Source organism: Balaenoptera ricei, chromosome 8, assembly GCF_028023285.1.
Source record: "Balaenoptera ricei isolate mBalRic1 chromosome 8, mBalRic1.hap2, whole genome shotgun sequence".
NCBI classification, from domain to species: Eukaryota; Metazoa; Chordata; class Mammalia; order Artiodactyla; family Balaenopteridae; genus Balaenoptera; species Balaenoptera ricei.
In genome coordinates this window covers 19,529,801-19,542,773 of record NC_082646.1, presented here as the reverse complement: position 1 = coordinate 19,542,773, position 12,973 = coordinate 19,529,801, and positions in this window count along the sequence as shown.

The window sequence follows — 12,973 nt, the reverse complement described above, 5'->3', positions numbered from 1 at the left end:
AAGAGCTTCATAAATAGTAGTTTATCTTCACCTGGAGCTAATCTTATTATTTCTAACATGAACTGACTTTGGTTATTTAAGATGATTTAAATCTAATTGTCCACTACTTATGTACTATTTCCATATATTTCTACGTCTTGCATAGATTAAATAAGAATCTTTATCAGGAGATTACCAGTTCACCTCTGACACATAGAGAGTTTGGACAGGGTAACTCCCATCCTACAACAGCAACAAAAAAGCTGAACAAAGTGAAATCAATTACATTTCTTGGAACCATGAGAAAACTGAGTTTGCAGGGCAAACTGCCACCCTGAAATCTGGAAAAACAGACAAATCCAAACACTCACAGCCAAGATCTGCCTATCCAAAGCAGAAGCTGCTGGAGCCATAAACAGGTAGGAATACTTGGATCATAATTTTGGTGAATTGTTGGAGTTTGAATGCAGATTAGCATAAGTAGGACCCACAGTCTCAGGGTGGGTGGGTGGGAGAGAGGGACAGAGGAGGTGGCCAATCCCACCAGGTTCTCAAAGTAAAGATCTGAGAAAAATGCCCTTGTGGCCAGGGTGAGGGGAAGAGTAATTATTATGAAATATTCCTAAAGTCTTCTCCATGATAAAGGCCTACCCTCCAGGAGAAACAACTTTACCAGAGCCTTGTCCCAGATTCATGAGGGAAGGACATTCCTCTCACCCCAGCCCTTCTAGTCTTCCTGTCTTACCTAAAGTGAGGGAAGGACTATCTAAGAAAAAATACTTGTGAAAATCACAGGCAAGAGACATAGACCCAATAAAAGATTGGCATTGAATTGGAAAATTATTGACCCTCCCCCTCCCCTACACCTTACCACCACTCCAGCAAGGCTCCAATGTAATAGTAGTGGGTTATAACTGAAAAAAACTGCAATACCCAGGCTCTCTCTAAGGAGAAGAACTTAGGGAAGCCCAAGGTCAACAGAAGATATAAAACCAAGAACACTAGAGGAATCTGAAGCCTCTGGCACCTATAACTACAGCAAACATTAAACAAAGCTCAACTCCTAGCCGGATTACCATAAACTCTCACACACCTCAGTTCCTATTACCTAATACAATGTACCAGGCTTCTGACAAAAAATTGAAAAGACACGTCAATATACAAGAAAAAAGTCCAAAGAGGCAAAGCAAGCATCAGAACCAAACTTAGATATGAAGCAGATATTGGAAGTATTAGAAAAGGAATTTAAAATAACTATGACTAATATGTTAAAGGCTCTAATGGAAAAAGTAGTCAACATGCAAGAACAGATAAATAATGTAAGTAGACAGAAAGAAATTTTAAGAATCAGAAGGAAATGATAGAAATCAAAAACGTTGTAACAGAAACTTTAAAAAACAATGTCTTTGATGGGTTTACCAGCAGATTTGACTGATAAAGAATCAGTTAACTTGAAGGAAAGAATCAGTTAACTTGAAGATAGGTCAATAAAAACTCTCCATGCTGAACTGAATAGAAAAAAAATTGACAATCAGAAAAGTAAATTTTAAAACTGTCAGATAATTTTAAACATATAACATATGAACAATCGGAATGCCAGAAGGAGAAGAAAGAGAGAATAGCAGAAATAGAAATATTTGAAGTAATAATGGCCACAAACTTTCCAAAATTAATGACCTCAAACCACAGATCTAGGAAGCTTAGCGTTACAAAGTAGAATAAATACTAAAACCAAACAAACAAACAAACTACATGTAGGCATCTGTAATCAAACTCAGAAAACCAAAGACAAAGAGAAAATCCTCAAAGAAGTCCAAGGAAAAAAAAATACACTTTTCGTGTACTGGAACAGGATAAGAATTACAGCTTCTCATTAGAAATCTTGTAAGCAAGAAGAGAGTTGGATGAAATACTTAAAATGTTGAAATAAAAATAAAATATATAAATAATTCTTTAAACTCAATGATAAGAAAATATCCCAGTTTTTTAAATGGGCAAAAGATCTGCTCTGACATCCCATAAAAGAAGACATAGAGAGGACATTCAAGATGGCAGAGGAGTAAGACGTGCAGATAACCTTCCTCCCCACAAATACATCAAAGATACATCTACATGCAGAACAACTCCTACAGAACACCTACTGAATGCTGGCAGAAGACCTCAGACTTCTGACAAAGCAAGAAACTCCCCACTTACCTGGCCATGTGGCTGACGGGGTTCTGGTGCTCCAGCTGGCTGTCAGGCCAGAGCCTCGGAGGTGGGAGAGCCGAGTTCAAGACATTGGACCACCAGAGACCACCTGGTCCCACATAATATCAATCGGCGAGAGCTCTCCCAGAGATCTCCGTCTCAACGCTAAAACCCAGCTCCACTCAACAACCAGCAAGTTACAGTGCTGGATGCCCCATGCCAAACAACTAGTAAGATAGGAACACACCCCACCCATTAGCAGAGAGGCTGCCTAAAATCATAATAAGTTCACAGACCCCCCAAAACACGCCACCAGATGCGCTCCTGCCACCAGAAAGACAGATCCAGCCCCATCCACCAGAACACAGGCACCAGACCCCTACACCAGGAAACCTACACAACCCACTGAACCAACCTTAGCCACTGGAGGCAGACACCAAAAACAGGAACTACGAACATGCAGCCTGTAAAATAGAGACTCCAAAAACAGTAAGTTAAGCATAATGAGAAGACAGAGAAATAACAGATAAAGAGGAAATGGGCAGTCTACCTGAAAAAGAGTTCAGGGTAATGATAGTAAAGATGATCCAAAATCTTGCAAATAGAATGGAGAAAATACAAGAAATGTTTAACAAGGACCTAGAAGAACTAAAGAGCGAGCAAACAATGATGAACAACACAATAAAAAATGAAGTTAAAAATTCTCTAATACAATGGAGAAAAGACAGCCTCTTCAATAAGTGGTGCTGGGAAAACTGTACAGCTACATGTAAAAGAATGTAATTAGAACGCTTCCTAACACCATACACAAAAATAAACTCAAAATGGATTAAATATAAGGCCAGACACCATAAAACTCTTAGAGGAAAACATAGGCAGAACACTCTATGGCATAAATCATAGCAAGATCCTTTTTGACCCACCTCCTAGAGTAATGGAAATAAAAACAAACATAAACAAATGGGACCTAAGGAAACTCAAAAGCTTTTGCACAGCAAAGGAAACCATAAACAGGATGAAAAGACAGCCCTCAGAATGGGAGGAAATATTTGCAAATGAAGCAACTGACAAAGGATTAATCTCCAAAATATACAAGTAGCTCATACAGCTCAATATCAAAAAAACAAACAACCCAATCCAAAAATGGGCAGAAGACCTAAATAGACATTTCTCCAAAGAAGATATACAGACTGCCACAAACACATGAAAGGATGCTCAACATCGCTAATCATTAGAGGAATGCAAATCAAAACTACAATGAGGTGTCACCTCACACCCGTCAGAATGGCCATCATCAAAAAATCTACAAGCATTAAATGCTGGAGATGGTGTGGAGAAAAGGGAACCCTCTTGCACTGTTGGTGGGAATGTAAATTGGTACAGCCACTATGGAGAACAGTATGGAGGTTCCTTAAAAAACTAAAAATAGAACTACCATATGACCCAGCAATCCCACTACTGGGTATATACCCTGAGAAAAACATAATTCAAAAAGAGACATGTACCCCAATGTTCACTGCAGCACTATCTACAATAGCCAGGACATGGAAGCAACCTAAGTGTCCATCGACAGATGAATGGATATAGAAGATGTGGCATATATATACAATGGAATATTACTCAGCCATGAAAAGAAATGAAATTGAGTTATTTGTAGTGAGGTGGGTGGACCTAGAGTCTGTCATACAGAGTGAAGTAAGTCAGAAAGAGAAAAACAAATACCGTATGCTAACCCATATATATGGAATCTAAAAAAACATTGTTCTGATGACCCTAGGGGCAGGACAAGAAAAAAGACACAGATGTAGAGAATGGACTTGAGGACATGACGAGGGAGAAGGGTAAGCTGGGACGAAGTGAAAGAGTAGCATTGACATATATACACTACCAAATGTAAAATAGGTAGCTAGTGGGAAACAGTTGCATAGCACAGGGAGATCAGCTAAGTGATTTGCGATGACCTGGAGGGGTGGGGTAGGGAGGGTGGGAAGGAGGTGCAAGAGGGAGGGGATATGGGAATATATGTATACATATAGCTGATTCACTTTGTTATACAGCAGAAACTAACACAACATTGTAAACAATTATACTCCAATAAAGATGTTAAAAAAATAAAATAATAAAATAAATAGATAAATAAATAAATAAAAATTTTAAAAAAATTCTCTAGAAGGAATCAAGAGCAGAATAACTGAGGCAGAAGAACGGATAAGTGACCTGGAAGATAAAATAGTGGAAATAACTACTGCAGAGCAGAATAAAGAAAAAAGAATGAAAAGAATTGAGGACAGTCTCAGAGACCTCTGGGGCAACATTAAATGCACCATCATTCAAATTATAGGGGTCCCAAAAGAAGAAGAGAAAAAGAAAGGGACTGAGAAAATATTTGACGAGATTATAGTTGAAAACTGCCCTAACATGGGAAAGGAAATTGTCAATCAAGTCCAGGAAGCACAGAGAGCCCCATACAGGATAAATCCAAGGAGAAACACGCCAAGACACATATTAATCAAACTATCAAAAATTAAATACAAAGAAAAATTATTAAAAGCAACAAGGGAAAAGCAACAAATAACATGCAAGGGAATCCCCATAAGGTTAACAGCTGATCTTTCAGCAGAAACTCTGCAAGCCAGAAGGGAGTGGCAAGACATATTTAAAGTGATGAAAGGGAAAAACATACAACCAAGATTACTCTACCCAGCAAGGATCTCATTCAGATTTGACAGAGAAAATAAAACCTTCACAGACAAGCAAAAGCTAAGAGAATTCAGCACCACCAAACCAGCTTTACAACAAATGCTAAAGGAACTTCTCTAGGCAGGAAATGCAAGGGAAGGAAAAGACCTACAATAACAAACCCAAAACAATTAAGAAAATGGTAATAGGAACATACATATCGATAATTACCTTAAACGTGAATGGATTAAATGCTCCATCCAAAAGACACAGACTGGCTGAATGCATACAAAAACAGGACCCATATATATGCTGTCTATGAGAGACCCACTTCAGACCTAGGGACACATACAGACTGAAAGTGAGGGGATGGAAAAAGATACTTCATGCAAATGGAAGTCAAAAGAAAGCTGGAGTAGCCATTCTCATATCAGACAAAATTGACTTTAAATAAAGACTATTACAAGAGACAAAGAAGGACACTACATAATGATCAAGGGATCCATCAAGAAGAAGATATAACAATTGTAAATATTTATGCACTCAACATAGGAGCACCTCAATACATAAGGCAAATGCTAACAGCCATAAAAGGCGAAATCGACAGGGACACAATAACAGTAGGGGACTTTAACACCCCACTTTCACCAATGGACAGATCAACCAAAATGAAAATAAATAAGGAAACACAAGGTTTAAATGACACATTAAACAAGATGGACTTAATTGATATTTATAGGACATTCCATCCAAAAACAACAGAATACACTTTCTTCTCAAGTACTCATGGAACATTCTCCAGGATAGATCGTATCCTGGGTCACAAATCAAGCCTCGGTAAAGAAAAAAACATGGAAATCATATCAAGTATCTTTTTCCACCACAATGCTATGAGACTAGATGTCAATTACAGGAAAAAAACTGTAAAAAATACAAACACATGGAGGCTCAACAGTACACTACTAAATAACCAAGAGATCACTGAAGAAGTCAAAGAGGAAATCACAAAATACCTAGAAATAAATCACAATGAAAACACGCCAACCCAAAACCTATGGGATGCAGCAAAAGCAGTTCTAAGAGGGAAGTTTATAGCAATACAATCCTACCTCAAGAAACAAGAAAAATCTCAAACAAACAACTTAGCCTTACACCTAAAGCAATTACAGAAAGAAGAACAAAAAAACCCCAGAGTCAGCAGACGGAAAGAAATCATAAAGATCAGATCAGAAATAAATGAAAAAGAACTGAAGGAAACGATAACAAAGATCAATAAAACTAAAAGCTGTTTCTTTGGTAAGAAGCATTAGCCAAACTCATCAAGAAAAAAAGGGAGAAGACTCAAATCAACAGAATTAGAAATGGAAAAGGAGAAGTAACAACTGACACTGCAGAAATACCAAGGATCATGAGAGACTACTGCAAGCAACTAAATGCCAATAAAATGGACAACCTGGAAGAAATGGACAAATTGTTAGAAAAGCACAACATTCCAAGACTGAACCAGGAAGAAATAGAAAATATAAACAGACCAATCACAAGCACTGAAATTGAAACTGTGATCAAAAATCTTCCAATAAACAAAAGCCCAGGACCAGAATGATTCACAGGTGAATTCTATCAAACATTTAGAGAAGAGCTAACACCTATACTTCTCAAACTCTTCCAAAATATAACAGAGGGAGGAACACTCCCAAACACATTCTACGAGGCCACTATCACCCTGATACCAAAACCAGACAAAGATGTCACAAAAAAAGAAAATTACAGGCCAATATCACTGATGAACATAGATGCAAAAATCCTCAACACAATACTAGCAAACAAAATCCAACAGCACATTAAAAGGATCATACACAGTGATCAAGTGGAGTTTATCCCAGAAACGCAAGGATTCTTCAATTACACAAATCAATCAATGTGATACACCATATTAACAAATTGAAGGATAAAAACCATATGATCATATCAATAGATGCAGAAAAAGCTTTTGACAAAATTCAACACCCATTTATGATAAAAACCCTCCAGAATGTAGGCATAGAGGGAACTTACCTCAACATAATAAAGGCCATATATGACAAACCCACAGCAAACATCATTCTCAATGGTAAAAAACTGAACCATTTCCACTAAGATAAGGAACAAGACAAGGTTGTCCACTCTCACCAGTATAATTCAACATAGTTTTGGAAGTTTTAGCCACAGCAATCAGAGAAGAAAAAGAAATAAAAGGAATACAAATTGGAAAAGAAGAAGTAAAACTGTCACTGTTTGCAGATGACATGATACTATATAGAGAGAATCCTAAAGATGCTACCAGAAAACCACTAGAGCTAATCAATGAATTTGGTAAAGTAGCAGGATACAAAATTAATTCACAGAAATCTCTTGCATTCCTATATACTAATGATGAAAAATCTGAAAGAGAAATTAAGGAAACACTCCCATTTACCATTTCAACAAAAAGAATAAAATACCTAGGAACAAACCTACCTAACGAGACAAAAGACCTGTATGCAGAAAACTATAAGACACTGATGAAGAAATTAAAGATGATACGAACAGATGGAGAGATATACCATGTTCTTGGATTGGAAGAATCAATAATGTGAAAATGACTATACCACCCAAAGCAATCTACAGATTCAATGCAATCCCTATCAAATTACCAATGGCATTTTTCACAGAACTAGAACAAAACATTTCACAATTTGTATGGAAACACAAAATACCCCGAATAGCCAAAGCAATCTTGAGAAAGAAAAACAGAGCTGGAGGAATCAGGCTCCCTGACTTCAGACTATAATACAAAGCTACAGTAATCAAGACAGTATGGTACTAGCACAAAAACAAAAATATAGATCAAAGGAACAGGATAGAAAACCCAGAGATAAACCCACGCACATATGGTCACCTTATCTTTGATAAAGGAGGCAAGAATATACAATGCAGAAAAGACAGCCTCTTCAATAAATGGTGCTGGGAAAACTGAACAGCTACATGTAAAAGAATGAAATTAGAGCACTCCCTAACACCATACACAAAAATAAACTCAAAATAGATTAAAGACCTAAATGTAAGGCCAGACACTATCAAACTCTTAGAGGAAAACATAGGCAGAACACTGTATGACATAAATCACAGCAAGATCCTTTTTTGACCCACCTCCTAGAGAAATGGAAATAAAATGAAAAATAAACAAATGGGACCTAATGAAAGTTAAAAGCTTTTGCACAGCAAAGGAAACCATAAACAAGACGAAAAAACAACCCTCAGAATGGGAGAAAATATTTGCAAACAAAGCAACTGACAAAGGATTAATCTCCAAAATATACAAGCAGCTCATGCAGCTCAATATCAAAAACACAAACAACCCAATCCAAAAACGGGCAGAAGACCTAAATAGACATTTCTCCAAAGAAGATATACAGATTGCCAACAAACACAGCATCACTAATCATTAGAGAAATGCAAATCAAAACTGCAATGAGGTATCACCTCACATCAGTCAGAATGGCCATCATCAAAAAGCTAGAAACAATAAATGCTGGAGAGGGCATGGAGAAAAGGGATCCCTCTTGCCCTGTTGATGGGAATGTAAATTGATACAGCCACTATGGAGAACAGTATGGAAGTTCCTTAAAAAACTAAAAATAGAACTACCATATGACCCAGCAATCTCACTACTGGGCATATACCCTGAGAAAACCATAATTCAAAAAGAGTCATGTACCACAATGTTCATTGCAGCTCTATTTACAATAGCCAGGACATGGAAGCAACCTAAGTGTCCATCAACAGATGAATGGATAAAGAAGTTGTGGCACATATATACAATGGAATATTAGCCATAAAAAGAAATAAATTGAGTTATTTGCAGTGAGGTCAATGGACTTAGAGTCTGCCATACAGAGTGAAGTAAGTCAGAAAAAGAAAAACAAATACCATATGCTAACACATATATATGGAATCTAAAAAAGAAAAGAATGGTTCTGAAGAACCTAGGGGCAAGACAGGAATAAAGATGCAGACTTAGAGAATGGACTTGAGGACACGGGGAGTGGGAAGGGTAAGCTGGGATGAAGTGAGAGAGTGGCATGGACGTATATACACTACCAAATATAAAACAGATAGCTAGTGGGAAGCAGATGCATAGCACAGAGAGATCAGCTCAGTGCTTTGTGACCACCTAGAGGGGTGGGATAGGGAGATTGGGAGGGAGATGCATCGGGAGGGGATATGGGGATATATGTATACATATAGTTGATTCACTTTTGTTATGCAGCAGAAACTAATACAACAATGTAAAGCAATTCTACTCCAATAAAGATGTTAAAAAAAAGATGTAAGATACAAAAAGGCATATGAAAAGTTGCTCAACATCATTTGTCATTAAGGAATTGCAAATTAAAACAGCAATGAGGGCTTCCCTGGTGGCGCAGTGGTTGAGACTCTGCCTGCCAATGCAGGGGACACGGGTTCGAGCCCTGGTCTGGGAAGATCCCACGTGCCGCGGAGCAGCTGGGCCCATGAGCCACAATTACTGAGCCTGCGCGTCTGGAGCCTGTGCTCCACAACAGGAGAGGCCGCGATAGTGAGAGGCCCGCACACCGCGATGAAGAGTGGCCCCCGCTTGCCACAACTAGAGAAAGCCCTCACACAGAAACGAAGACCCAGCACAGCCATAAATAAATAAATAAAAATTAAAAAAAAAAAGAAAACAGCAATGAGATACCACTATACACCTATTAAAATGGCCAAAACCTAAGAAAACTGAAAATACCAACTGTCGGGGAAGATGCAGTAGGGACACTTATTCATTGCTGGTGGGAGTGCAAAATGGTACAGCTATTTTGGAAGACAGCTTCTGATAAAACTAAATGTTGTCTTACCATGTAATCTAGAAATTGTGCTCCTAGCAATCTACCCAACTGAGTTGAAAACTTATGTCCACACAGATACCTGCATGTAAATGTTTAGTCTTATTTATAATAGCCAAAAACTAGAAGCAATCAAGATATCTTTCAATAGGTGACTGGATAAGCAGAGGGATCCCAGATGGACTGCAGAATGTGACAAAAGAATCTAAATGTATTACAAATGTTTGAAACAACCTCACTGAAGAGTGTAGGTGGAAAAGGTGCTGACCAAAGTAACTCTGGAAACGAGTGGAGTCTGCAAGCCTAAAGGGAAAAGGAACTAACTACATAAACACTGTACTCTAGTTGATCAAGTTGTCCCCCACAGGAGTACAGGTTAACAATTCTGAAACCACTGTACCTGTACACTGGAATTCAACAATTAAGTAAATTTGTAATGCATGGTGGGAGCTGGGTTTCTCACTGTTGTATTGGGAGGTTACGTGTAAACAAAGGGAGGAAACTAGAATGATCCAGTTGTAATGAATTAGAGTTGGAGACATCAGTATGAACTCATGATTATTTTAATATAGACACAGATAGATACATACAGAAATATTTATAGATATGTGCATATACATAGATCAGTGTTCACATCTCCTTGCTCTGTCAGTTGAGAAGCCCTAGAAGTAAGGACACTCCAATAGTACATCTAGTGCCCAGATCTTTGTTTCTAATACCATTTTCCAATCAAAGTAACCAGGGCTCTTTGGAGAAATGGCGATTCTTGGAGTGAGGCAAGAAAGAGACAAGATGAGCCTGGAGCATCTTGTAGGATCAGAAAGTAAGGAAGTGCTCAAAACACAAAACAAACCCCAGAATGATGGGGTATATCAAAGGGATACAGGAGCTAACCAAAAGAGCTACCAGTAGTCAAAGCTGGAAAAATTTGAGCAAAAAAAAAAATAAAGTAATATTGGATGGTAACCCAAAGTATAAAATAAATATCCAAGAGTCCTTTCTGATATAAACAAATGATTGATTGAATAAATAAATAAATAAATAGAGGAGAATAGACAAATCTCCCATGCAGAAGAATGATAAATATTTATGTAGGTACTTACCCTTAGGGAGATAGTGCGTAGCTCTCCACTTCTTAAATCTGCACTGTGCATGGTGACTTTCTTCCAAAAAGTACAGTACAAAAAAGGAGGGAACAGAGTAACTTTACAGTAGAGAAACCTGATAAACACTGCCTCAGCCAGGTGATCAAGATTAACAGCAACAGTGATAAATCACATTAATAGTAGGTATCCTTGATATGATGTGATGAGAATGGCATTTTACTCCTATGTTCTTCCTCCTAAAGATGCATAGTCTCAGTCCAACCATGAGAAAAACATCAGTAAAATCCAAACTGAGGAATGGTCTGTAAAATATTTGACCAGTACTCCTCAAAACTGTCAAGGTCATCAAAAACAAGGAAAGTCTGAGACACTCTCTCAGACACAGCCAAGAGGAACTTAAGGAGACATCAAAACTAATTGTACTGTGGTATCCTAGATGGGATCCTGTAACAGGAAAAAGGAAGTTAGATATACACTGAGGAAATCTGAATAATTTGGAGTTTAGTTAATACTGTTTTATTAATTTTGACAAATATACCATAATATGTTAATAATAGGGGAAACTGAGTGTGGTATATATAAGAACTCTGTGTGCTATCTTCACAATAATTCTGTAAATCTAAAACTGTTTTAAAACTAAAAGTTTATTTTAAAAGCCTTTATCAGAATTTGCATGTGCATCAGTAAATTATCCTAAATATCTCAAGGTAATAATACTACAATGGAACCTCTGAGATGGAATTTTTAAGCTGCATAGAAAAGGACCCATTCTAGATGCAAAGATGCATGCTAGCAAAAGTTTGCATGTCTGCATTGTTAGTGTTTTTTGCTAGTCATCTGCAATACAAACAAACAAACAGAAACTATCATTAGTTATACAAGTTATGTTTTAATTTCTACTGCCTGCTGATGTCCATGACTTAAACTGAAGAGCTTAGTGAGAGCTAGAAAGTATGGGCCTAAAACTGTCAAGTGCCCATATGCCTTTAACAAAAGACATAAACAAAAAACTTGTTCCCCACCACCCCACTGCCCACCCCAACCCTAACAAAGTTTCACAGTATTTATATGGTCATTTATCATACTAGCCTCCATGGCTTTTTATTCCATTTTCATTATTTCCATGGCTTAAGGTGAAAAGTTATGATTCTCCAAATTCCCTTTTATTATGGTCAAATTATTTGTCTGAATGACACTTTTCCCTCTAAAACTTAAGTTTATAAAATTCCATAAGATTCTGATACTGGCACAGTCTAGATTTTCTAGATTTTTCTCTAAGGGAACTAACTGGACTTGAACTTTTTTGAGCCACTGATGCTGATATTCCAGGCCAAGGATGACTCTGCTGGCTTTCTTCCTGCATTCAGTGCAGTTGGAAGACAAGGACTCCCTCTTGACTCTTATTCCCTGCCCTTCTAGAACATGAGAAATGCTCACCTTTGATAATCTGAACGTCACTTAAAAACCTGCTTGGGCTGTTGAGGCTTACCTCAATGATCTGATGGGGGATTGTGGATGAGGAGCACTGATTCTTTAAGAAAAAGAGTCACCTTAAAAGAGAATGACACCTAAGAACTGTCACAACAGCTCAAATCATGTGATATCAAGTTATGTTGATTATTGATGTGAAGTGATGCCTTGAGCCAGATTCTTATTCAGAGAGCCCAGGACAAGAGATTTCTGGATATTGGGGTCACTGCAATATTTACGATAGTCTGATGAAGGACCACAAGATGAATATAGATTCTATTTAGAGTGTATATATAATGCAAAAAATAAAAACATATCCTAGCACATTTTTAAAAAGACATTTTCCAAAGTTCTGAGAATGTTGCCTCAACATATGCCAGGAATATGAAGAATGGCTCACATCCAAGTACACTTTCTCTGTTACCACAGGAACAGTACAGGAGCCTAGAGGAAGAACTGTCTTCTGCTACTAGGAATCCATGTCCAAGGCACTCATGTTCCTGGAAGAGACCAATTACAGGAAATGTTAAGAGTTTACCCAAAGTGCTCTCTTAGGAATTAGGGACTGTTATAATTTCATTTGAAGATGATCTCAGTTTGAGTTCTGCCTTTTTGTTCAATGTTTATATGATCTTAGCTGAGCACTTAACTTCTCTGAGTCTCATA